The sequence below is a fragment of the Accipiter gentilis genome, chromosome 14 (assembly GCF_929443795.1).
Source record: "Accipiter gentilis chromosome 14, bAccGen1.1, whole genome shotgun sequence".
In the NCBI taxonomy this organism is placed as follows: Eukaryota; Metazoa; Chordata; class Aves; order Accipitriformes; family Accipitridae; genus Astur; species Astur gentilis.
In genome coordinates, this window is record NC_064893.1 from 5,677,295 (window position 1) to 5,703,771 (window position 26,477).

The window sequence follows — 26,477 nt, forward strand, 5'->3', positions numbered from 1 at the left end:
GTACATTTCTAAAAATTCAGTTAAAATCATTTACTAGGAAGGAAGGAAGGACGGGAAAGAGAGCGAGAGAAAGAAGAAAGAAAGAAAGAAAGAAAGAAAAGAGAGAGAAAGAAAGAAAGAAAGAAAGAAAGAAAAGAAAAAAGAAAGAAAGAAAGAAAGAAAAGGCTAAATGATGCTCGCAAAGTCAGACAATAGTTGCAATAGCTGTTGGACAGTTACTGTGCTCATTTGGAGTTTCATTTCGGGATGAAGGCTGCAGTGATTCTCAGCATCTATCTCCATCTCCCTCCATTCTACTGAAATCTACCTGGAATTACTAACAGTGTAACAATGGATCCGGCCTGTTTCATCACGTGAGGCAACACAAGATTAAATGCTGCTGTGACTCAACATTGCTGTATCAGGTGTCCCAGCCTGAAGCCAACAGAACCACTGCAATAGCAATGGCATCTTCATCTCCGCCCTTCTGGCCTTGCTGCTGGCAGACTGGGGACAGCCCTGCATAAGCACCTTTGCAGGGCATCAGAGGCACTTCTTTTCCCACAAGGGTAGAGAACTTGTTCATTCTAGCCCCTCATTGCCCCTCAGTGTTGGCCATGCCTGGGAGCACACAACTGATGGAAGATGTAACTCATGGTCTGGTGGGCCTGAGGCTGGTTTCTTGTGTGACCACAGGAGACACCATAAGGGCAGGGTCTGTGATGGTCCTAAAGTTGCAGTTATGCACCAAAGCCCAGAGGCCAAAGAGACTCCAAATTGTGGCACTCATCTTTTCTAATGCTGACATTCACCAGGAACCTCCAGTTCTGCTTCTGGGTGTGCTCAGAAGCACTTCTGACCTCACAGTACTGACAGTTTGGTGCCTGCCTCCCTAGGATTGAGAAATGGCATGCCACTTCACTACTAGAAGGGCCTGATCCACTAGGTGTATCAAAAACCTGCCTAACCCATCATGTTTCATCCAGAGGAGTGGAGAGAAGACAGGAAGATGGTGGAGATGATAGTGCTTGTGTCCCATCTCCTCTCCTCACTTGCTTCTATCTAACAGTTCTGTACTGAAAGTGTTTTCCCCGTGACCTGGGAGATCTGGTTTCAACAACCTCTGAGTATGTTCTCTTGCTGAGTCAGTCTGCACCCTTCTGTTAAATGGGGAATAAAAGACCTTCTTTACCTCATGGCCATTCTCACCAGGCCTGTACTGCAGACCCTTGCTCACAGGCCTGTTTTTGCAGGACAGCTCAGAACCACACTGTTAAGAGTTTGCTCTCTACTGAGTGGGCTGGCTGCAGCCATGCTGCATAGTGCTCAACTCAATTCTCCTCTCAGGACCCTGTAGCTAACAGTCGTTATTTTCTGTGCATGGGCATGGTAGGGTTTTTTTCAGTTCAAAGTATGGAGAATACTAACAGGTGTATGCTGCAGGCCAGCAGAGCCTTGCTGCGTCAAAAACATTACAATGCCAGAAAAAATTGTTGCATGCTCTAGGAAAAGGATGGGTGAGGGCACAAATTATGCTATTGCCTAACGTGGAATAATGCTGAAGCACTGTCCTTGTTGAAGGAAATACATTTGGTGTCTTCCACATCTATACTGTCTGTCTGGAGCAAACCCTGGAGTGAACTACACAGCTGATGACACTCATGTTTCCCCTTGGGATACCAATGGATTTGTTCCAGAAGAGAGCTCAGACACTGACGGGTGTCTGACATACTGACCGCAGGTAGTATGAATAACCAGGAAACCCATCCCTGGAGCAAAACAGGAGTGCACCAAGATACTAGTACAGACACACCATTTTTAAGCAATAGCTGTTTTACTTTGATGGGGCCCATGAAGTTCAGAAGAGGTAGCTCTGCTGAGCTTACTCTGCTCAGACAAAGCGCAAACAGAACACCAAAACCAAGTGAAACACAGTGCTGTACAGCTGCCCTCAGCTGGTGTGGTCAAATAAGCAATGATGACATTCAGTTTCTCACTATTCCTCTCTCTCACACTTTCAAATAACCCAGGTGGGTGCTGCATTTGTAGGGTGATGCCTGGAAGTGTGCAGGAGAAGACTGGGGCTTGCACTGTCTCACATCCTCCCCTCTTTTGCCAGCAATACAGTGACCACTTTCAGTTTTGTTTTATCACAGGTATAACTGGGAGACTGAGAGAAGTCTCCTGTGCCTCTGCCCTCTTGAACGTGCCTACTCCTCTATGGAAACCCAGCTGCCACTATGTTTTCCTGACTGCCTCTAAGATGATTGTCAAGGACAGAAAATATTAATTAAATTTTAATTAATTGAATACTGTGGGGTTAATTATAGCTATTTACAGGGAGTGTATGGGATTTGGAGGGCCTACCTTCTGGTGTTTTTGCACAAAGTGTTGCCTCTTCCTCTAAGCTCTAATTAGCTGGCTTTTTTTTTTTTTAATAGCCAGTCTCCAAATGATTGCTCAGTAGCTCCCATTTTGTTCCTCATCAGCAGTTCTCCAGCACAGCTGCTACAGAAGGGAAGCAGCCCTGCAGTTTGCCTTGCAGGGAGCAAGTGATAAAGAATCTATCAGAAGTGGTGTAAACCAACAACATTAAAAAAAAAAAAGAAAAAAACCTGAAAGGCCCAGCCCCTAACATTGTCTAGTAAGGGGACTATATAAGAAACAAAGGACACTGGCAGAAATAAGAAGGAACAGCAATATCTGAGGCTGGTTCAAGGTCAAAAATGTTCTCTCCCTACACAGCCCTCTTGTCCAGCTGCATGTTCTGCCTTCCTGCATATGCATAACGCTGAGAGTCATCAACAGCAGACAAGCACCTGGGAAAAAGCAGGCTGTTCCAGCACAAAATCAACAGTGCAACCCGGAATAATTTCTCTACTCCTTATTTTCAACCCACACTTTTCCTCCTTAGTGGTAAAACCTTTATAAAATTTAAATGGACTTAATTATCTGTATTTTAAAACCAGTTACTTTTAGCCGCTCAGTGTATAGCTATAAAGAACAAGGGTCCTTTCAGGACACTGTTAACCTAAAGGCACACAGTAAACAACATTGTACCCAGCTATCAGTTTACTCCAGCCTGCGTTTCAATTTCATGCCACTAGAGGCAAACTAGTAGCGCCTAAGAACCAGCACAGAACAGAACTTTGGGAGTTGGGGGTTATTTTGGAAGTTGTTTCGTTGGGGCGTTTGTTGGGGGGGTTTTGTGGTTTTTTTTTTCCAAAGTGATCAACACGATCAGCAGACGGCCCGCTGCTTTCCCTCAGGTATCTCGTCCTGCCTGCTAGTGTTTATGACTGAATGGCTGCCACAGAGGGAGCAGAGGGCAGCGGCTAGAGGACCACGACTGGCAGCATTGCCGCAGCTGGCAGCTGGCCTGGTGCCTGCCTTCCCCTTCCCACCGCAGCAGCTGGCTCTGCGTGGCAGGCGCAGGAGCCAGTTTTTGGCTCCTGCAGAGGTGAGATGGGGTGAGGAAAAGGGGGAAAAAAGATTTGTTTTGGTAACTAAGAGCAATAATGCTAGTAAGGGAAAACGGGGATAGACTGGCCAACATGGAGAGCAGGATATCCCCAAAACCCAGCATGGATCCCTGTGGTTTTTGAGGTTGGAAAACCATTGCCTAAATTAAGAAAGCTATCTTCCATCTCAAGAAAGGAAACGTAAAAGCTGGAATTGCTCTTGCAGAAAAGCCTAACTCGTCTGGCTCCTCAAGCATGCTTGAAAATTTTATCCACTCCTCTTTGCAGTGAAATGGTTTCACTGCCTAGGGGGGCTGAGCTGAGGGCTCTGCAGCACCAAGGTGTCTCCCTGCCCTGCACTTTGGCTCAAAGCCTCAGGTTACAGTCTCAAAACCCTGCTCCAGGTCTACCTTTCACAGCCACAGAGATTCCCCCAAAACAGAGAAGATAAAGCACTGTCTCTTCTTTTAGTATTTAGAATTGTGTCACCTGAGAAATGCTTGCCAGCACATGTGATGATAACTCAACTGCTCACACCGATACACACATATCTACTAACAGAGTGGCAGTGCCCACACAGCACTAGCAGCTGCTGCAAGACATCTTTAAAAAAAACCACACCCTGAATGGTGTCTTCATACTGGCTTTTCCCCACCTCAACAGCAAAACTGATTTTGTAATGAGGAGGTAAAGATCCCGCTGCTTAAAACTTTTACTCCTCCTGAGGCTCAGTCACTTATTCAAGTTGCAAAATCCCAGTCACACCTATGACTATTGGTCATCCCCATGCCGGTCACCCGTGGGCTCAGAGGCCTGGAGCCAGGCAAGGAGAGCACAGGCTTGGTTGCAGGCTTACAGGGCTGAGCGCCCTTAAGGAGGCTGAGAGCCCGGGTTAGCGGGGCTGTTTCCAGCCGGGGCGGCGGTGCCCGCCTGGCCGGGGCCGGGCAGGGCCGGAGAGCTGTCGGCAGGCTCGGGCTGCCGGTGCCACCTTCTGGACACATGCGCAAGCGCTAGTCGCCTTCCCCTTGGGACGGAGGCAACGCTGTGAAGAAAGTGTCTTCATTTCACTCCCCAGCCCTGCTTTTTGTTGTCCCCGTCCCCCTTTTTAATCCACAACCACGCAGCACATACCTCAGGGGGCAGCAGCCCCAGCAGGGCAGCAGCAGCACGACCCAAGTCGGCTGCACAGCGCATCCTGCCTTCTGAGGAGTACGTACTGCAAGCTCAGAAAAGTGCTCCCTCCTTTTGGCAATTCCTCTTCTCCCAGCATCTCTGAGAAACAGCCAGGCATGGGAGAAATAGAGATGAGACAGTGGCACTTGTCTTAAGAGACATCTGTGCATTTTAGGCCAGGGAGGAAGAGCAGAGACATGCAAAGGCACCCTGGTTAACCCTAGTGGCACCGTCTCCAGGGCTCACAGAGTATTAATTTCAGCAAGGACTAGCCTGCAGAGAGGGGTCTGACTGGTCTTGCTGTCCAATTAGCTTTAATGGCCATGTGTGAATGCAGACATCTTTAAGTCTTCCCATTTATGTCAACGGCAGTTGAGTTCTCAAAGGGCATTGCGCTCTTTAACATCCAAACCACAAACTGTTGAGCGTGGTTACACCACAGGCATTACTGAGGGCAAGGCTAAGGTTAGAGAGACCTCATCCTGAAAGAATCCAAAATTACATCTCCCACGGACAGCAGCTGCAATTCTACCTGTGTCTTACAGCTGCAGGGAGGGACCTGACCACTGTCTTCCAAGCGGCAAACAGAATGCATACACTCAACACAGCCCCAAAACCGGCCTGCAGTATAACCTTGGGAATAGCTTTTATTGCAGAGGCGGTTATCTCCCCAGAATGGTTTGAGGGGCACAATAGGGAGCAGCAGACCGGGAAAAGCTGTGAGGTTAGAAAGAAATGTCTGAATTGGTACAAAAACGGAGCCAAAAGGAAGAGCTATGGGGACGATGCAGAAGGCAGGCAGCAATGAAAAGTTGCAGGATGCAGAGCACAGTGCTGCAGGGCTCCTCACTGCAGACTTGTTCTTCTGCCCCAAACTAAGACAGAGTCTATGAAACATGGAGTCTGAAGCTGTCAAATGCCTGCAGCAGCTGCAAACATGCAGCCTAAAACAAAGGGCCTCAATTTAGTGGTAGCTTTTTTAGGGATTATTGTAACATGGGACAGTGGCAATAGAGGCAATGGGTCATATGAAGTGCACAGGTAATGAAACGTGGTCCACAATGGGAATTTAAATTATTTAAGTATTAAACAGACCCTGCTGCACTTCTATACTGCAAATGACACTTGTTTCCATTCCAGAGACTGGGGCACAGCAGTGACGTGGAGTCAGGCTAAAGGATCCATAAGGCAAACGTACTTGAAGAAATTTTTTTTCATTACATTTATTTTGAATCCATCAAGCCTTCCTTTAATGCATACATAGCATAATGATAAATATGAACCATGTGGTGATTAAAGCCGTACTGCAGCTTTGATATTGCCATGCTACTATTATGCAACCCAGTTTCTGATGCTGACCCATCTAGGTTGTCAATTTTTACAGTTGGACTACACTTGAGTTTAATTGCCACATAGCTGGCCCAAATATATGTACTGTTACTGCTTGTTTGTGCAATGGCTTCACTGGATTTCTTTTAACGTAGATTTATTAAAAATAGCAATAGGCTATCTTCCACAACAGTGAAAGAGTAACTGATGATAGCAGCAGTTTATGTCAAAGCATCTAATTCCTACTGCCAATAAGTCTCAGTTCCCATAGTGCTCTGGGAAGGACACAGACAGCTCCTGTCTGAAATAAGTTTCAGCAGGATCTGGGATTCTGAGCCTTTCAGAAAGGGATTCATAGTTGCACTGCTTTCTAGCACTGGTACTTGACAGTGTTGTATGCTCTATAACAATGGGGGTCAGTGAAATACTTTTAGTCTCTTTGGCTACTACACTGAGGAACTAGCAATTTTATAATTTCCGGTCTATATTGATTTTAAAAGCATCTTTAGCATGCAAGCAGCTGTTTAATGCATTTTGACCCAAAAGCAGGGTATTTGCATTAGTATTCCCACTAGAACGTTTGTCCTTTCATGTCCATGCATTAAGGCCCTGTTTAAAATCTGTCCATGTCCCTAATCTCTCTGGGGAGCTTTCCCTGAATATTCAATGCTAGTCCACAGTCTGTAACAAAAGAGGGAGGAAAAAAAAGAGACGGAGAACAGTGTTTATCCATAAAGTTCAACAGCCTTTTCACGTAAAAAACATACGCACACACAAAAGCACCTCAACTACAGAGCCTGGCATTTCCACAGCAAAGATCTGAGAGCATGTGCAGTTTTTCAAGTTAACTAACTTACAATAAGGGCATAAGGCATCTGAGCTCCAGATGCATTCATTCAGGCATCCAGAGCCATAAATAAAATAGAAAAGAATGCTCTGACTCTAACATGGGTTTTACAGAAACGTCTTGAAGGTCTAGCAGATGGGTTTTGCTGTCTCAGCTTTTACCTGTGTAACAAAGTAAATGCACAAAGCTGCTTACTGGCTCCTTCAATTCAAAACCTTTGCATTTGCTCCCATATGCTCCCATGAAGATACAGCTAATTTAAACAATGAGCAAAATCTTACCCCCCAGGGAAGCTGATGGCAAAACTCCCACTGGCTCCAGCAGGCTCTGGGTGTTGCTCAACATAAATGCAATCGGCCGAACTTGACTAACAGCATAACCAATACTGTAATCAAATTTGTATTCTTTCATCTACAGATTTGCCACCCTAATGCTGCCCCTGGTGCTGCTGTCATCCCGCCATTCTCATGGAAGAGCAAAACCAGTGACACAGCTGCTGTCACTGAAACTGGGCTCGTTGCAGCCTCAGCCCATGCTGACAAGAAGCTTTCTTCCATGGAGGGGTGAGAAATCCTCTCTTGAATTAGGACAACATATAAAAATATTTTGTCATACCATTAACTTTGCTTTCCTCAATCTATGTGCTGTTCTAATGAAGCAGAAAACTGGAATCGTGCTTTTGAAAGACAGCATACCAGATAGCAAAAAATTCTGATTTTCAAAAAAGTTTGCCAGTTGAGAAATGATTTTTTTCCCTCACACAGAGACTTCATCATCATCACCCAGTCTAGCTTTCATAATAATCTGAGTATTCTTTTTGAAGCCAGTCTGCTGTTTGGGCAGATGGCATGGAATTTTACAGTCCATTTCATCCCTGATGCCTACAGTTAATGCTCAGTGTTAATAATGGGATACACACACATAGATACATATACGAACACACATATGCTAAGAGATGAAAACATTTCTGATATGTTCTGATAAGGGAATTAAATTGGTGAAGGCAGATTCCTGAGCTCAGCACATACTAGAAGTACATCCTCAAAACTGTGTATTTGGCTGACTTAAGGAAAAATTGTGCACCATGAACAACTAAGCAACACTTCCTAGTTTAGTATTTCTGGAAAATCAATTCCTCTGTGTCTTTCTTAATCTCTACCAAAACACAACTGCTCACCTGTACTACTTAGTTTTAAAATATAACCATTTGGGTGGCATATTCAGTTTGGTTACTGTGGATGCTCACTATTCACCACACTTAGCTCTGATCTGTCCCTGCAGGTCTCAGATTCTCTTGCCAGAAACACATGCAGCAATTTAAGGGTATGTTTGACTCATTCCATTTCATAACCAGGGAATACTTTTTTCCTCTCAAGATTCTGGATTTGAAACAGAAAAACCCAGCACTGAGGACAGGGAGATGACAGGGAGAGGAACATACAGCCTGGGACTCCCTAAGACCACAGCCCTGCATCAGAGGGAAGCAACAGGGGCAACTCCAGGGACAGGAGGTAGAACAGGCAGTACATAGAACAGGCACCAAGGGAGTTGCTGAACTAATGCATAGCTTACCTATGGTTGGGTATGTCCTTCCAGAGCCCTCCTTAAGAGGCCAACACTTGACTCAAGCAGCTCTTGCAACCTGGGCTTTCTCAGTGCCTTGGCTCAGTCCCGATCCCTGCCTGCTCTCAGGAGCCCCCTGTAGTGCTCCCCAGCTTCCACTCAAACCACTGCTTTGTAATACAACTTAGGGAAAGACAGAGGAAGAAGAAGAGAATAAACGTATTTGAGGACCAATGACTCAGACTAACTAGAGAATGAGCTTAAAGCAAGTTTGTTTCATCAACGGCAGTGTTCTGCTGTTTGCTTTACCCCTTTTAGACTGGGTCATCCCAATTCTTTTTCTCCACTTAATGGTGACATAACTAAGTGGCCAGGAGGAAGCTGGCTCACCTATCATAAAAGCACAGTATGCAGTAATCATAGGAGGCTACTGTTCAAGACAAAGCCATGAACTCCACTTTTAAGAATGTGCTGGGCTGTAATTCTGAAGAACACAATTTATTAGCAAACTCCTGTTTTTATAAGCTGCAAATCAAGACACAGCTCCCTTCAACATTAGACCGGCTTTATGAATCATGAGCCCTGCAATGCATTACCATGAGACTTAGCTTTAGAAATAAAATTGTTTGTTCAACAGCAGAACACCCCAGTTCAGCCTTCTCTTTCCACAGCTGCTGCTTAGTCTCAAACCAGAATGAAACAGCTGTGGAATTACATGTGCACTTAATGTCCTCTCAGTATCTACCAGATTCAGTATAAAAGCATCATGGTGAGATTCTAAGTCTGACATCTGCTTGATTAAGCAACATTTTCACTATCTGACTACTTTGCAAAACTAGGCAGCTAAGTAGAACAGGTCTAGTGCAGAGTCAGTCATGTGTTTTGGGGGGTGGGGGGGGGAAGCAGGGGCAGGGGCAGTGCTAGAGATTTCCCAGATATCCCTTATTTCAAAGCAGGAAAAAAAACAATGGCCAGCTCTGTACCAAACCACAGGTCAATAGATTTCAATGGTCCAAGGTTAAAATTGGCCTCCAGCTACCCGCACAGACTTATCCCACAGGTATTAAACAGGAAACTTTTAAAGCTTAAAAACAGTTACAGTTATGTGACTTATTCTTGTAAAAGGATTTTTATCATGTACATGTAGACTAGAAGCTTTCCTCCTTTGAAATGTTTGTGTTTGACACTTCCTCTGTAGCACAGCAAGTCTGTGTTTTTCTGTCTTGCATGGGCTGTGGGTTGAGTTTTGTTTTGCTATTTTGTCCTTTTTCTTTTACAAATCAAGCTGTCAGCAGCATGGGAGGAAAATCTGTAACTGGGACACATAAGAACGCTGTTCTGAGACTGCATCGCTGCCCCCAGTAATGTCACCCTTGGAAACAAGAGCACTAGAGAATATCTTAGCACACAGTGAAAGGCTTTTCGCTACCATTTATTTAGCTGAAAAGGAAAAGCATAATTTAAGTAAAAAACTCCAGATTAGAGATGCTGAAAGTACGTGGTCTCTGCTGAGCTTCCTGCTACTGCAGGCCACAACCTCTAAAGAGCACTGTGTTTGAATATCCGCTTTGGTGGGGACAACGCTTCTGGGCTGGGAGATAAACCTAGTTTTCTTGGACTGATATGAAAGCTAAACAATAATATATGCTCCTCTCCTACTACCACAACCACTCCCAAAGCTAAGGGCATCCAGCCCAATACCAAAGGGCCATGCTGAGCACAGCTGGTTGCTACACGAATTGCTTTAGCCTGCTATTAACTTCTTCCTCTGCTTCTTACTCACTGCCCTGTATCACAGCTAGTAGCTGTACTCTCCACATGTCCAGCCTCCATCCCCAGCAGATCCATCCCATCTGTCCCCAGATGCCACATCTAGCCACCACTTCCCAGGTGGCACAGATCACCTAACCTCGATCTCCTGCTGGGCCCTGAAGCCCATCTCCACCATCAGATGCATGGTGCTCAACCAGCCCAGCTATGTAATTAGCAGTGCAGCTGCACAGCCACCAACCTGCCAGTATGCATGTGGCAGACCACTTCTTGGCAACTATTAATCATATATCACATAAGAAACAGTCCCTTAACACAGGCTAGTCTTTCCACTCCCGAACTATGTAAAGGACATAAAAGCTTTTGGCCATGCAGAAAAGTGAACAAAATGAGTGGTAATTAACTCTCATGACTACAAAGGCTAACAACTTCGGCACTTGCAAAGGGGATCAGAGGCAGCTGAGCTGAGAAAGAACTGTAGCAGAACAAGTATTTGCCTGGGAGCAAACACTGCCAGAGTGCTTATTTTAGAATGAATAGTCATGTTAGTTAACTAGAGCTAACTATTGAACAAATAGCTCACATTACAGCATACGGACGTACACTAGATACATCCTTTGATCTACGGACTGAGAGACCTACTGCAGTGTTCTTTTCTCAGAAATAGAAAAAAAACCAATTTATCCTTCATAGCGGGTTCTGGTTTTTGGTACAGAGTCTTTTCACAGATTAACAGGAACGAAACTTATATGAAAAAGGAACATAAAATGGACTTACTCATTGCAGCACGAGATATTTACATTCAGTGCAATCGTGTGGTTTGCAAAGAAAAAAAGAGCAACCAAATTAAAAATTTTTCTGTAAATCAACATGTGTGACTGTTAACCCCTTTCTCATATGTCCGTCAGGACAGGCAAGCTTTGGTGCACTGCATGCCCTTGTTGTTTCTGACCTTTTAACACAACTGCAGCCTCTCAGCATCAGGATTTGGCCTGCTGTTCAGCAGCATGCTATGTAGCCCACCACACCCTACGTGCCACTTACTTAAAATACCATTGTGGACAATGAATATGACTCCCATAGTTTTCAAGAAGTAGAAGAGAGCTGGTTTGGGGGAGTGTTTTTTAAGGCAGCCAAAATTAATCCTGAAAATGACGAGTAAAATGTGTTCCGATTATCAGCATGCAAGTAAACACATCTCATCTGGAAACACACATGAATTGATGACTAAAAGTTTCTTTTTTATATGAACTGCTTTACACTGGTCATAAACTCAAGGGATTTGTCAGGGATTAAAGATTCATTTGTCAGCTGCTATGTCCTTTAATAAGCTTAACATCTATACTGACAGAAGCAGTGTGTCCCTAATTTAGCAAACTAGACTGTCTCTGCCCAGGTTTCACTGCAGCTCTGGAGGCCTAGAAAAAGTATTAAATGCAGTGTCTTCTGCACCCTTTAGGGAGATAATATAGTAAATAGATTTTCTTTAGACCCAGCTTTTGTGGAATGGACAATAAAAGTATTAACTTAATTTCCACAGCCCCACAAAGTGTGTGTGGCTTTTCATGCTCTGTTGAGGAGAAATTCATGTACCAAACCCCCATGTTGTGCTCTACTATGTTGTGTTCTTGTACCTCCTGCCTTAGTTCAGGTCCACAGCAAGCCACTTCCTCAAGGCTTATTCAGCTCGGTAAGGATGGCCTTGCTTTTAAAGCACTTGACAGCACCTAGGGACTCTCTGCCACCGGCAATGCAGCTAACCCAGCCAAACCATCTTAATCTCTGTTTTGCACTCTCACCTGTAACATGGAGATAAAAAAAATCTTTCACCTTTCCAGTGAAATATTCTTCTACTTTTTAAACGGTATGGTCCTTAGGACAGAGGCTCGACCACATACTTACCCCGAACCAAGGACAAAATCACCCTTTGCTTTAATTCTTTGGGATCTTTGGATAAGAATCACCCCCTAAGATGTTAAACAGCTTTTGTTTAACAGCATTTTTAAAGTTCAAACCAACTGTAAAGCAGACCAGGCAGATTCTCACTTTGGGCCCTTAGGTTTATCTGGTTTCCATCATCCTGTCTTTCTATGCTCTGGGCGATTCCTGGCAAGTTTCTTGCTGGTCTCTTACACTTGTTTTGTGCCATCTTACACTGCTGGAGCCATGCAAGTAAGGAACTGTAATAACAATACTAACTGCTCAGCTTTGACAAGACATAGCTATTTTTACTGGATTACTTTTCTGGCAGAGTATTTAAAGCACCAAATGATTTGACACCTGTAATTTTATACTTGGAATAACACAAGGTATTCATACTTCTTTTGTAATGTAAGATAAAAGCAAACAGTACATATGTTCTCATTCCAGTGCTGCTGTCTGGCAGCTATTTGCCTAAGGAAAAAAGGTACTGTTACGTTACAGAATCTGTGGAAAAGTAAAAGCTATGGAAAAGAAATCATTAAATAGGTTATTCTCCTGCTAGCACTAGGCTGCTCCCTGCAGCATGTTTCAGAGTGTTTTGTCCAGTCTGGTTTTACAAGTTTCACATTACTTTCATTTATATCTTTAATACAGTGCTGAGTCCAATGCGGTTTGGTGCTGCTTATTTTCTTTGTCTTTCAACTAGAAGACTCAGTGCTAGACCAGCTGTTCATATAGAGTCGGCTCCAAAACTACTGAAAAAAATCTGGACTTTTTCCACTGACTTCAACAGGCTTTGGATCAGGCTCATGAAAAGATAGTGAATACATTTCATGTAAGACTAAGCAGGTTACAGTCAGCAAAGTATAAAGAGGATTAGCTGTGTACAATCCAAAGGCATATTACTCTGCGTGTTTCTGAAACAACTGGCTAAGACACTTTCGCTTTCACAGAGAGAAAGGGCCAGATTCGTTTCTGGTGCACTAAGTCAACACCACCATGCCAGGAACAAATTTGATCTGGAATCTGCTCAGTTAGCCTCATTACAACTGGGATTTTCCTAAACTGGAGGTGAGAAAATTTATTTTTCTAAAAATGCAAAAACAATAAGCAAATGCTTTCTGCTTTCCCCTGAAGTTTAGGGTTTTAGAGAGACACCCCTATTGAATGTGTATCAAGACAAACACAATGGGTTTTGTCTCTTTCCTCTGTCAGGAAAGAATGAATCCTCTTTCTTCTTCAGAACCTGAAACGGGTCATATTTAGTTTAAAATACATATACTTAGACTTTCACTTTCTGTCACCAAAACAGATGGGCAACCCCAAACCACTGATTTGTACATATTTTACAGAGCACTGATACTTCAACACACACCCACTGTGTGTGCTTTGAGCGCACAACTTCTGAAAGCTAGAACACCTTTTATCAGGAATTATTTTATCAGTGGGGGATTCATTCTGAACAATACAATCAAACGAAGACGGTGGCGCACAGTTATTCTTCCCACCCTTTCAAAGTTCACAGCAAACCATGTCAGTTAGTGATGTTCTCAGCTGCTGAGAATGCTTTAATCAACCAGACTTTTTTTTCTGCTCCCTCTGTTCCCTACGGACAGGGGACTTTATGGCACTGCTTTGTTGTACAATGTGTACAGTTATAACCTATGCTAAAAGTATGCCATTAATGAATGAACACTGGGTGTGTGTGTCAAGCAGATGAGAATGTTCTTTTGATCTTCTGCGCTCCACCACTGTGGCAGACGGATGTCTAAATTGCTTTATTAATGCGCTGAAGTCTTCCATCATTTCTCAAACAATACTGAAGGTATAATCAGAATTCCCGCGTGTTTTGATTTGCTGCTCTTCCAGCCTAAATCTAGCTGGATATTATGCAGTAGGGAAAAAACTGATTTTTATTTTTTTTAATGTATTAATTTTTTTTTTGGGGGGGCGAGGAATCTATCATGTGCTTGACACTCTCTGAGGCAGCCAACAGAAGCTTCTCAAATTTCTGTTTAATTTCAAAGTGGTTTCCACACAATACAGGAGCTGTATTTAGCTTTAGGTACAATTTCAAAACTAGTTCAAGGGAGCAAGACAAGGGATTCAAAGCTTTTTTTGAGGATAACTTAGAACCAGAATAAGCACGTTTAAAGAGTATGGAGATTTCTGAACATGATGATAGCAATGCTTTTAGCCTCCACCACATGAATAGCTGGGGAAAACCAAATAACTCAACTGGTTTGAGGCCACAGAAGCATATTAAAGAAAGTTATGTGCAATTGCTTGTAAGACCCTAACATAAAAACCCTTGATAACCCTTCCAAAAATATGATTCTTATGTAGTGGTGTGACAAAAGCTGTGAATCCACCCAGATTTCCCCAGATTGAATGGCATAGCTATAAATGACAAGGGGGAGAGGAAAAGAGGCAAAGTAGGGCCTCTGTTCTGTTAAAGAAAGAAATCAAACTACCGCTTCACAGGCAGCTAAGCTGATCTAACAAGCCACTTTTGCAAAAGTGCAAGTTCAAGTCTCAATGTCTCCCAGCCTCCTGGCTGCACTTGCAGCAGCTTGGATACTCCTCTGATCCTTTACCTTATATCTGTCATTTAGTCAGCTGATTTACCTCGTTATTCCAGAGAAAGCTATCCACCTTTCTGCCATTTTTCTTCCAGGCTAATAGGTCAAAGTGGCTAGTGGAGGGATCCGACACATGCCAGAACCAGCGCAAGGTAAGCAGCAGGATGACCAAGAGCAAGGACTGCTGGGAGGGCAAAGGACTGGGGACTGCCGCCTCTCTCTCCTGGCAGTTGCAAACTGTGAAATTGCGTCAGGGTGTCTCATGGAAACACTGCCTTAGTGCAAGGATTTGTCTTTAGAAGGGAAAGGGGAATTGAAGGGAGAAGTGGAACAAGTATGGGTCCTGATCATTGTTGCTGTGGAGGAGTGTGGATATAAGGAGGCAAACTAGAGGGGTAGGAATCCCATATGTCTGCAGAGGATTTCATGGGTAGAAAAAAGTATGTGCATATGCAGCAGGTGCAGCACACCCAGGAGCCAGGGGATGTATAATCTATATGCAAATAACTGTGTAGTTCCCCCATGAAAGCATGGGCCTGACTGCACAGTCTTAGTAGCTGCACAACATATCTACATCAAGTCTGCTGTTTCTGAAGAGTTTTGCACTTACTATGCATGGCTGGTCAGCACAGCACACACAGAGCTGCTCCTGCTAGGCTGCTTCATGTTCTGTAACTGCAGTGCATGCTCACAGTGCTAACGTCCAGAGTTTCCAGACATGCAGCAACTAGTTCAGAAGTGTCTGCTCCCTACAGCTACCAGACATCCGGAAAGCCCAGACAAATTTATGAAGTCCTCAAAATCTGCCTAAATGTGATTTCCAGGCGGAAAGAGTAAATGTGTCTGGGAAAAGGAAGCCTGCAACATCCAGAAAGTCATTCACTACCTGTAGAAAAGCAAACATAGGACAAGTTTAGGAACCCCTGTTCTGATGAACTGAAGGCAAGGCTGCAGCTCAAGTCGCAACTTCTTAACCTGGCTTCTCTACTGACTTGATTTACCATAACTCCATTTTACAACGAATTTGAGACGACATGCTTTCACATAATGGAAATATGAGAGGTGTCTTGCAGTTCAGCTTCACAAGTGTTCCTGTTACTGTGGCCATTACAAAAGCTGCATGAGGAACTTACTTCAGGTCTAGACGCTTGTGAAGAAAATAACTGTAAATGAATAAGAGGCTATGCACTAATGTGAGAATCCACCCTCCTCTCTCCTTTTCGTGGCGTTGGCTTAAAAAATTAATTGCTTATGTACCTCACAGAGATGCAATACTTAATTAATATTTGTTCAGTGCTTTGAAATTCTGATGGAAGACGTCACACTAGTGTGCATCATGACTAATACAGTGTAAAAGTGATGCCAATGGTGTTGCTCAAGCAGAATGCTGGAAGGATATCTATTCAGTTTCATTTAAAAAGGGGAACTGAGATGAAGAAGGTTTAGGAAAGCATTTTAAAACTCAGTTATCCTAAAGGAAAAGGGAGAACTGGGGAGGAGAGGAGCTAAAACAGTTTTCAGAGGAATTTACTGTGCAGTGTGCATTAACTCCTGCAAAGTCAGAGAGTAAGCGCCTACAGCAAAATCCTGGCTCCAGTCAAGTACACGGAAAATGTTTCACCAACTTCAGGGAGGTGAAGATTGTTAGCTTTTGTCATAATTTCCAAGAGACGCATCCAGCATCGCATATGCAGGTTTGCAACTTTGCACAGTTGCTTGTTCACAGTTTAGGTTCAGGAAATAACCTCATCAAGCTAGGGCATGCTCACCATGTAAAAGCAACTGCTCAGCTTCTAATCATCTTTCTACTACATCCCACATTTGGAGTAAATCTTTCCATTCTGTTAATGAATTTGGACCTGAGCTACCTATTTAAGTTGGTGGCGAAACTCCAATTAAATGGAAGCAGTGTGGAGATCACTGTAGATTTTGTAATAAAGATGGGAAGAAAACACCCTGTGTTTAACAGTGGTTGTAACTCATATACACCCCTGGAGTTCAAGTCATCTACTCAGAAGCCTATGGAATTTGTAATTAATTCCTGACTGGAGAAAAAAAAAAAAAGGAAGGAACAGAAATTCAGGCAACTTATTTTTTCAGAATTAGTCCTCCATACCTAGCAATATAAAGACTGGGAGAAACATGCTCCTTACCACTTCTAGGTAAGGCAGAGTTAAAGAGCAGATTTTTAGACTGGAAGCTTTGCACCTTGGAGGCTTGAAGGAGAAAGGCTATAAAGAGTAGCAGGTGATAGGCATCAAAATTTGAGAGAAGGTACCTAGGAGCTTCTTGTATTAAGAGGAGTAATTTTACAGCAGGAGTCTACAGCTACTTTAGGTAGGAAACTAAGTCAAAATGTGCTAGGATACAAGTTTTGATTTATTTTTAATTTTTTAAAAGGATTGAAGCCTGTTATTTGGTGTATATGGGGCTCCTGGTAACCTATTACTTCCCTTTTTCAAGTGGTGTGTGATGGCTTCCACTGAGTATCTCTTAATGTACTCTTATAATCTTATTGTACACCATCTCTTAAGGTAGGTTTTCCAACTATGCTACATGTAGAAATGTACTACAGCAAACCAGCACTCCTAAAGCAGCTTTGTGTCTATGCAATTGCCTAGACCAAATGTAATGATAAAACATAACAACTTTCCCTCCTCTTCCCTTCACTTGTGCTAGTATGCTGTATCTTTCTAACTGTACGGCAGGCTCTGAAGCATGTAGGCTTTTAGCTTTCTCTCTCAGTGCTTGTACAGCTGTGTCCACAAACGTACATATCCAGTAAAACCCAAGGAAATGTTCCTGGATGCCAGGATTAAGCTTAGATAGCTGCAGCTCTAATAACTCACATACAGTTCTCTGCTTTCTATTTAACAAAGGATTTTCATGAACTTCTTGCAGCAGCTCATGCTGTAGCTCTAAGTGCTGACAGTTGCTTTCCAGTCCTAGTGGAATAAGCAGCATCGTTCTTCCATCTAAACTCAGTAGTCAGAATGGGTTTGTGTATGACCTACATCATGTTGCATCTCTCTAGATCCCAAGGAGAGGTGATGCTAAGGGGCCAAGGCAAAAATTCAAGCCTAAAGCTTTTATTGACCAAAAGTTAAATGCCTGATACTTTGAAGTCATATGAAAACAGTGTCGTGTCACTTGTTTAGACAGATAGGCTGTCTCCTTCCTCTGAATACTCATTAATAACATACTTACTGGACAACCAGTCCTGTCAAACATGGCAAATGTTTCTTCAGAGTCCGCTTTTATTATAGATGGAGAAAATGGTGGACAGGCAGCATAGAGGAAAAATCATTCTGTCTACTGCTTAGCAAGGCTGCTTTCAGGGAAAACTACTGAAAAGATGCTTACTATGTGTTTTGGAGAGGTCTAATTTTGTGGAGGTCAGAAGAAAATTATACAGGAGATCAGAGTATGCGAGGCTGTATGTAAGTCAAAGACCTTTACTTAGTGATGTCTGCATTGAGCTGACAGGACCTGAAGGGCTTTTTAAGACAATACTATTCCTCATTTTAAGACTTCAGAAAAAAACCACAATACTGTTAAATAAAGTATTTCATGGCTTTTTCTCCTCACTGTGTGTCTATCTACATTGTCCTTGACTTTCTACCTGACTAGCTCTGGCTTTCTCCTACTGGTTTACAGTTTTTTCCCCAGCAGGCTGAAGAGCAGCCCAGCAGCAATCTCTAAAAAACCATGCTTATATGGAAAGCATCTGAATTGCCTCCAAACGCATCTAATCAAGCCTAATCACTCTTACTTAGCATGCTTTCCAGAGTAGATTCTTGCCGTTCCCTAATCTTCTAACTTAAGTTTCTGTGCCTGGTTTTAATGTTAACACTACTTTCATGGTTCTCTTATACCATGAACAGGACACAAATCCCTGCTTTACTGTTAATTTGTGTCTCTGGCAAGACTTGTGTTCCTTCTACCTACAACCTGCCAAAGTCAACTCTTGTTAGGCAGTCTAGTCACCCTGTATCTACAAATGTGTCTGTATGCTGAGTATCTTCTTACTTTCTCCTACCTTCTAAGTACCCTACATACATTTCCCAGCTTCAAGTGAATGATTTTTCATGTTACATTAAAATGAATGTTGTTCAGATGAGCATGTCTTTTCAAGCAGTCCTGATCTCAGTGTACCACCCTGTGTTTACACCTTCAATTTGTGGTGTTCATCAACACTATACAACCAGTTGCAGAGACTCCTGTAGGGTGCTAAAGACAGGAAAACACTGGTCTGAGGTATTTGGGACTGTGTTAGACTTCTGTTGGATGAAACTTCCCTACGGATATTCCCGGTCGTTATGGGTCTTCCTTCTGGGGGAGTTCAATACATCAATTTCTAATTATTTTAATGCTAGACTGATCTCTCTTATAATTACTGCTGGCTATATCTACATCAGAAGTTAAGTACAGGTCTGTAAATCAAAATACCTGATGCTGAGGGCTGTGTTCCCACTATATGGGTTTTGTGTGTGTGGTTTGTTTAGACTAGCTCTTGCCTGGTCTCATGGATTTTCCCACCTATGAGCTGTGAAGGGTGTTAGGCATTCTCCTGTGGTGCAGTCTCTCTTGGTCCATCTGAAAACTTCAAGTCAAAGTGCAGTACATGGAGACAATCTGCTTCAAAAGCACACTCTTGGCTCTAACTCATTTAACATCATCAAAGTGAAAATCTACACTCGTGCTAGAGCACAGATCAACACCTGCCAGACAGACTGGGAGATTACTGCTGCCATTAATGAAGTTAATCTGCAGCTGGAGAAGGCACATAGGGATGTGGAAGATTTCTATCTCTTTGTTAGTTAATGGGAGAAGCTTACAAAGACATTCTTCAAAGCAGATACAGCTACAGATATGAAAAAGGAAAACATTCCCTGTTCATGTGCCTCCAGTTTGATCTATAAGAGGTCTAATAACATGATGGGAGAATCCATTTTTAGGTAACAGATAATTGGCCTTACTATGTTTAGTGTAGTGATCAAATTAATAGCAGGAATGAGTTTTTTATTTGGTGTAGGGAGGGGTGAGAAAGGCAGGGCAAAACTCTCCAAATTATCTGCTGTGTACTGAGGATATGCTGAGTACTCTGAGACAGCTCCGGAAACAGGGACTATGCGTTTTAGCTGGTGGAATGCTGTGCAATCACTTAATGAAAATATGTAAATACCAAGAAAAGCAAATTACTCTGCCCAGGGGGAAGAAGGGGGGTGGGGAGGGGGTTAAACACAACTGTTACTACTGCTGTGCAGTTGTTAAACAAAAAAAAACCACCGCCGCCACCCCACCAGATGAAAGTATTCTATCACTTAACTAAAGACACTCCAATACCAGAAGGCATCCCTGAAACACGTTTAAAAGCAAATGGCAGTATAAGTAGCTGGTGATGCTTTTCAAGTTGCTCGCAACAAGGAAAAGACTAAGAAGCAATGCTGAACTGACAACTGAAACCGTGTTAGTAAAATTTCAAGTCTTCTTGCGTATCAGGTAACTTCTCAGAAGTACACTCTCAAATAGTTTCTATTCCTTATGATATGCTGAGTAGAAAAAAGTATGACTGCATCTTCAAGAGGTTAGCTCCTACACTAGCCTTATAGTCATGTAACTGTTGCTTACTTCCAGAAACTGAGAAACAATACAGCCTTTTTCTGCAACCTCCTCAGTTATGCAAAATCACAGCTCAAAACTGTAGACTGAGTCACTAACAGCATTATAGACAAATAGAAAAATCCAGCTAAGTCCCTTTTTTTCCCCCTCCCCTCCCCCTCACTTGAATATGCAAGCATTTCAATGTTCACGCACATTTGTTGACTTTTGTTTCTATAGCACTTGTACAGTTGGGAGTTGGATAAGCAGTGAGGTGTCTGCACAGAAGTAGGCTAGAGCTGATGTGGCCTTCAGATCTGTACCTAGAGCTCCCTCCTAATTCTCAGAACAACCACAAGCTACGCTGCTACCAAACCATCCTCGGAGCTGTTCTAAGGGCTGTACTGCAGACTAGGTAAGGTAGTACAGGCAAATAAAAGAAACTGCTGTGCAATAGCAGTGCTTGCATGGAGCTATGGTTTTTAACAGGTAAGTTGAGTTCACCTGTGCTGGCTAAACTGTGGCAGGTATAAAAAAAAAAGGTCAAGTGCCCTAACAGCCACATTGTTAGAGAGGGCACGTGTGGGCCTGTCTCTTTGCGTGAGCTCCAATACTTAAGGTGCCTTAAGTGTAGTGAAAACAACCCCCAGCATCAGCTCTTCCTCCTGCTCGATTTTATGTTGTGGTCACAGCTGCAAAGGTAAGGATGTTATTTTGCTCCTCTGGCATTGAGTCAAAACCCAGAAGTTTGTATTAGAAAAGTGGCCTGGAAACTACTATATTAACAGACATGCAAAGCCTCTGACTTCTGGGGAATAAACAGCTTTGAAGTAAAATACATGCAGCAATAATCCGTGCACACTTCATTAATTTCAGAACTGCAACAGCAAAGTACTACTTAGAAAGAGCTGTAAGATAGTAATGAAGGGTTTGGGGTTTATTTTTTCTTTTAATCCTAAAAGCTCCTTATCTCCGTTCTCCATGTTTTTTCATTCAATTTACAGTAGTCTAAATTGAAGCTCATCTAACAAAAAAAATGACACATTAAGTTTGACTAACCTCTTCAACCCCTCTTCATGATAACCCTTTCTTCCTCAGGGGAATAAATGCAACAACTGTAAAATTGCTACATTGCTTAAGATAACTTTTCTTTGCACTTTGTGTTTAATGGAATTAGGATGATTTTGGCTATTTCAGCACCTTAAATTATTACGTTGAGACAGCGAGGGCAGCAATTCTTGTCAAGTCTTAACTAAGACAAAAGGATCTCTAGGCACTAAGCTGCCAGAAAGGCAGTATTTTGTTATCTGTCAACATGCATGCATCTTTCTCTACCACACCCCAAGTCAAGTTTGAGAACCCTTAATATGGGCTATGAATCACCAGTTTACTGCTCAAATTTGAGTCAAAGCTTAGACTCAAAACAAAGAGTAGGTGCAGTTTAACATCGTATTTAAGTGCAGCTGTGAGCTGCTACTGGAAGGGGTACTCATGCACCTTCTCCCTCCCGTCTGCTGGACTGTGCAGCTGCAGTGTATGCCATGTCCAGAAAGCCGTGAAAACCAACTTTCAAAAAGCCAGCTGATCCCTAAACCTGATAGAAGAGGTACACCGCGATGTACCGCTGGGCAGTGGAATAGGGCCACCTTGCTGTCACAGCCTGCTATTACTCCAGCCTGAAAGGCTGTAAAAGAAGCAATCCAGCTCACTCCTCTACCTTATGCTACATGCTCCCTTCTTGTACTTTAGGAGTTCATGTGAATCAGCAGAAAGTAATTGATTTGAGTCAAAACCAACTAGGCTAGGTGGCAGGAGGAACTAGCCTCACCAGGAAGAAGGGATAGGGGAAACCTTGTCTGGTTTAGTGATGAGAGTAGTCTTAAACTGGAAAGTTTCAATTTTTAGAGAAAGAAACATAGCAATTCCTTTTCTTTGAGGTGTTGGAATATTAAACATGCTCAAGACAACTTGATCATTTCTCAAGTTGTACTTGAATGATGAAGCAAATCTGACTGTAGCATTCTTTATGTGGACGAGTTACTGCAACTGACTTGCTTTATGCTTGCCTTACTTCTTCAAATTTCCACTAGCTGTGTTTCTACCACTGTGTTTTCCACAGCACAAAGGCAGTGTGCTCACGTGCCTGTTTTAAACTGTATCTCAGCCCAAGGGATGTTATCTGCCATGGCCCTCTGTGCCTGCTGGCCATAGGGCAGAAGCGATGGCACCCCATGCCTCCTCCACCTCAAACCCACCCACGTGGGAGCTGGCAGTGCTCCCGTGGGCAGCACTGTCTCTAGAAATTATATTTAGGTGGGTGAAACCAGCATTAGAGGAGCAGGTCTTCACAATGGCTATTTTCTTTGTTTGTAGCTTGCTAGATAGATTTGCCTTGCATCCCACTTCTAAAAACGAGTGAGGTGTATTTAAAGTGCAGTTACCATTAACACGGTCCTGGTAATCACACTGCCAGATGATGTGTGCATAATTACCGCACCCGTTCATTCTCTTACCGGTCTAAGACTCCTCGCTTAGCAGGCCTGTGGCCACCTCACGGCACAGCTTCCCTCACCGCAGTGCCACGCGGTTAGCGCCTCCGTTTTCACCCCTACCACCTCTCCAACTGTCTGCTGTTCTCCGCGGTCACTGTTCCCTTCACAGAGCCGCCGGGGCCCTGCCGGCTCTCCCGCGGTGCAAACCCACCCCCGAGCCCTCTTCCCGCCCCCCCCCCCGTGGGCCCCGGCTGCCGCACAGCCCCCCGCTCCGCGGCCGCCATTTTGTGCAGCGCCGGGCCCGGCGCAGGTGGCTCAGTCGGGGAGGGGGCGGCGAGGCCCCGCCCTAACGGCCCTCACCGCGTCCCGCGCTCGGTTGCCCTTCCCCACTCACGGCAGCGGCGGTCGGCGGAAGGGCTGACGCGTGGGCCGTGGGGGCCGCCATTGCCGCGGCCTGCGATGCCGGCGGGGCGCGGCAGGGGGAGCTGGCGGGCGGCGGAGAGTTGGGGAGGATGGCGGCGGCGCTGGGCCCGCCTGGGTTTAAACCGGGGAGCTATTTCTTCTCTCCCGGGGGTAGGGGTGGGGGTTTGTGCCTTCGCCCTTTCCGGCGGAGGTGGCCCGTGGCCCGCCACCGTGGCCTCGGCCGCGGGGATGAACTGGGGGAAGCGTGTGAAGAGACGGCTGCGGTTCCCGGCCCGCTGGCGTGCCGAAGAGCGCGGCTGCCTGTAACCCGAATCCCGTCAGCGCCCTGCCGGTACTCCAGAACGCACCTGAACCTGCTGCTTCGGTCTGAGATCCTCTCTCTTGTGTAGTGTCTTTATTTTTGCAGGCCAAGCCCCAAACCAAGGGACACCATAAAAGTTATGCCTTAAAATAAAACTGAAAAACCCAACAGAATTTTTGTAAGCGTCTTTCGAGCAATCCCCGAAGAAAACGCAATGGATCTAATCTGATGATGTGACTCCATACACCGATATGCATACTTAGCTTAATTACAGCTGTCTTTAGCTTATCTTTCTCATTCCAAATTTATCCCTCATCATTGTACCACATAAGCTGATGTCCCTGTCGGAGTTTATTTAAGCGGGCTCTCCTGAGCTGTCACTGAGCTCAGCACTTAGGCTGTAGCATTTGTAAAGTCCGCGAGCGCTGCTGGATTACGGGATCCTGAGCCTTGGCTCTCAGTTTTGATTCGTCTGAAATTAAACGATGAGTGTACTAATAATTTCAGAGTGTGTTCTGCTGCTGTTCTGTAGTGCATTGTACCTGCTTTGATATTTATTGTATGCTCTTCCTGGCTGAGGAGTTGAATCAGGCATTCTTCTCAGGGCTGTTGCCAAGCCAGTTTGTTCTCTTATGCATGTAGCTTCCAGCTTCTATTTACACTTTTTTGGCTTACCGTTGTGATTTAGTAGAATATTGTCTGCTGTTGAATTCTCCCAGATAAAACTGTTTCTTCTCGTGGAGGGCTTCTGGTGGTTGCCAGTCAACTCCTATCATCAGAATGATGATTACATTATTTTGCAGTCCTTGGTTGTTCCTGACAAAATAATGAAGGAGTGAGATGTTGCTAGGTTGTAGCTGAAATTAATTAATATATCTGCTTGCTAGGACTTGCAACACTCGTGGGACCATGGAAGGCGAGAGCAGGGAGAAACATGGCATGGAAAGAAAATCAGCAAAACAAAATGATGTGCAGATATGACCAAAAACCAGACAATGAGAAATACAAGACAAAAAAGGGAGCGGGTGGCCCAGCCTAGTGGGAAATCCTCCTACGCTCCTAAGAAGCCCTGTTAAGAGGCTGTCTTGTGTGCAAAGCTCCAAGTTTTTTTAACCTTTCTTTCTCTCCTCCTGCCTTTCCACTAACATCCCTTCCAGGTGGGAATCGGTTGCCTTTACCTTCAGTGGTGGTCTGACTCCTACCTACATATCTAATTACTCTCTGAAAAATCTATTTAATATGTTTCAGACCTGAAGAAGGATTTTCTGCCAAAAGCTTGTCCACAGTTCCCAGCTATGCCTGTGTTGGCCTAACTAGCTCTGCAGGCCTTCTCCTTGTAATTTTGCAATGATGAACGCTGTACAATACCCATCCAATTTTGGTGACGTTTTATTGGTATTGAAGAGTACTCATTATTTATAGATACTCTCTCTGCTCTTTCCATGTGGAAAGAGAAACAGACTGTGTAAGACATCGATACGCCAGTAGAGCTACATCCACGCTGGGAGCTATTTGCTGCTGCTTCTTCCAAGGCTGGTGTTTCCCCCTGCCTGCTGTCACCACCATGGGGACCCTAGCTTCTCTTGCCATTGCTGGACACTCATCTCACGGCCACAAACAGCTCCTCCAGAGCCCGTGTCTCATTCCACCTCTGGAGGAACCACTCCCCCCACTCCCCCACTCTTGACCAGGTCTGGAGTTCATTTAAATGTTGGGTTTGTTATCTGCCACCTCAAACAAACCTATGGCAGAGTGTGTTCGAGTCTGTATACAGAGATCAAACTGCAAGTAGTTACCTGACTGGTTTAAACTAACCTAACTCCACAGTGTGGTGGAAAGAGGCAGTTGTGCCCTCCTGTTTGGCTGCGTGTTGCCACTCTCACCTGGTTTTGGGAGCTGATCCATCTGGAAAGTAGGGGTTTGTTGTCTTGTTTTGTTTTTTAACAAGGTTAATGATGAGATTGGACAGGTCCCACGTCCTGTAGAACACATGGCTGTACAAATGGGAGCACAATTACTGAATCCAAAGGCTCTGAGGTATAGCTGCCTCTAATCCCTCCCATATGCATTCTTTCATATGTTCTGCTATTCGTTATGGTTTCCTATCATGTGCTAATTGATTCATTACTTTATGCTAAGCATACAGTCACGTGCTAGTCATTAGCAGTCCCATATGTTGAACTCATGATGTATATCTTTAAATGCCATATCTCCCGGTCTGCCAATCCTCCTTTATGCAATACCACACATACGTTGCAGACCTTAATTCATGCTTTGATGGACTTCAAAATTCCTGCTTGTTAGTCTTGTATGTAATTCTTCGCTTACTCTCTGGAGCTTTTCCTTATTGCAGTTTTGTAATGACTGTGCTGATACCGAGGTCTGTGCTTTAGCCTCTAGTAATACAATGTGTTCGAGAGGGGAAGGAGAGAATTTTGAAACATATCTTGTGACACATTTGAAACATCCAGCATGGTAATGTCAGTATAAACCCCATGTTCAGGTGAAGTCATGTTAGACCACGGGAGTTTTACAGGAGTTAAGACTCCATAACTGGCTGAGAAACTGTGACTCTGGAAAAGCAAATGTAGCTGGGAGGAGGCCAAGTGAATTCCTGAAGACTTGCTGGTGAGGAAGTTAACAGGTCAGAAGAAATTAGTAGAGGGAAAAGATGGAAAGAAGGGTCTATCACTCTTACAGTCCCAACCTGCAGAATTTCAGAATAAAGAATTTAAGTAATCTAGAGCTGCATTGAATTTTAAAGTTTTATAGGAAGAAGACAGATGCCTTATGGTATGACTACTACAGGTTGAATTGAACACACTCGGGTGCAAAAAAAACCAGTTACTGATTTCTCCAGAGTTATTTTTACTTTACATCTGCGGTGAATGAGTACAGAATTTGATCCTTTGTACCTGTAGTCCCAATGTGACACAGTTTTAGGTTCCATCGTACTCTCTGAATGCCCAGCATCAGCATGGTATAGAATGATCTGTGGAATTCAGACCATCCTCATTTCATATGGTGTTTATT

The 26,477-nt window shown here is 43.9% G+C and overlaps 1 protein-coding gene across 1 annotated transcript in view; it reads right to left on the bottom strand.

Moving 5' to 3' along the window:
* The window catches only part of LOC126045577 (cytochrome c oxidase assembly factor 1 homolog), a 52,840-nt gene extending 29,672 nt beyond the window's left edge, over positions 1 to 23,168 (bottom strand). Inside the window, exons 1-3 of the mRNA XM_049816936.1 lie at positions 23,115 to 23,168; positions 8,362 to 8,535; positions 4,572 to 4,712 (exon numbers count right to left, since the gene is read on the bottom strand). The gene's annotated coding sequence lies outside the window, so the exon portion shown is untranslated. The remainder of the gene's footprint in view (positions 1 to 4,571; positions 4,713 to 8,361; positions 8,536 to 23,114) is intronic.
* Positions 23,169 to 26,477: the final 3,309 nt, after the last annotated feature.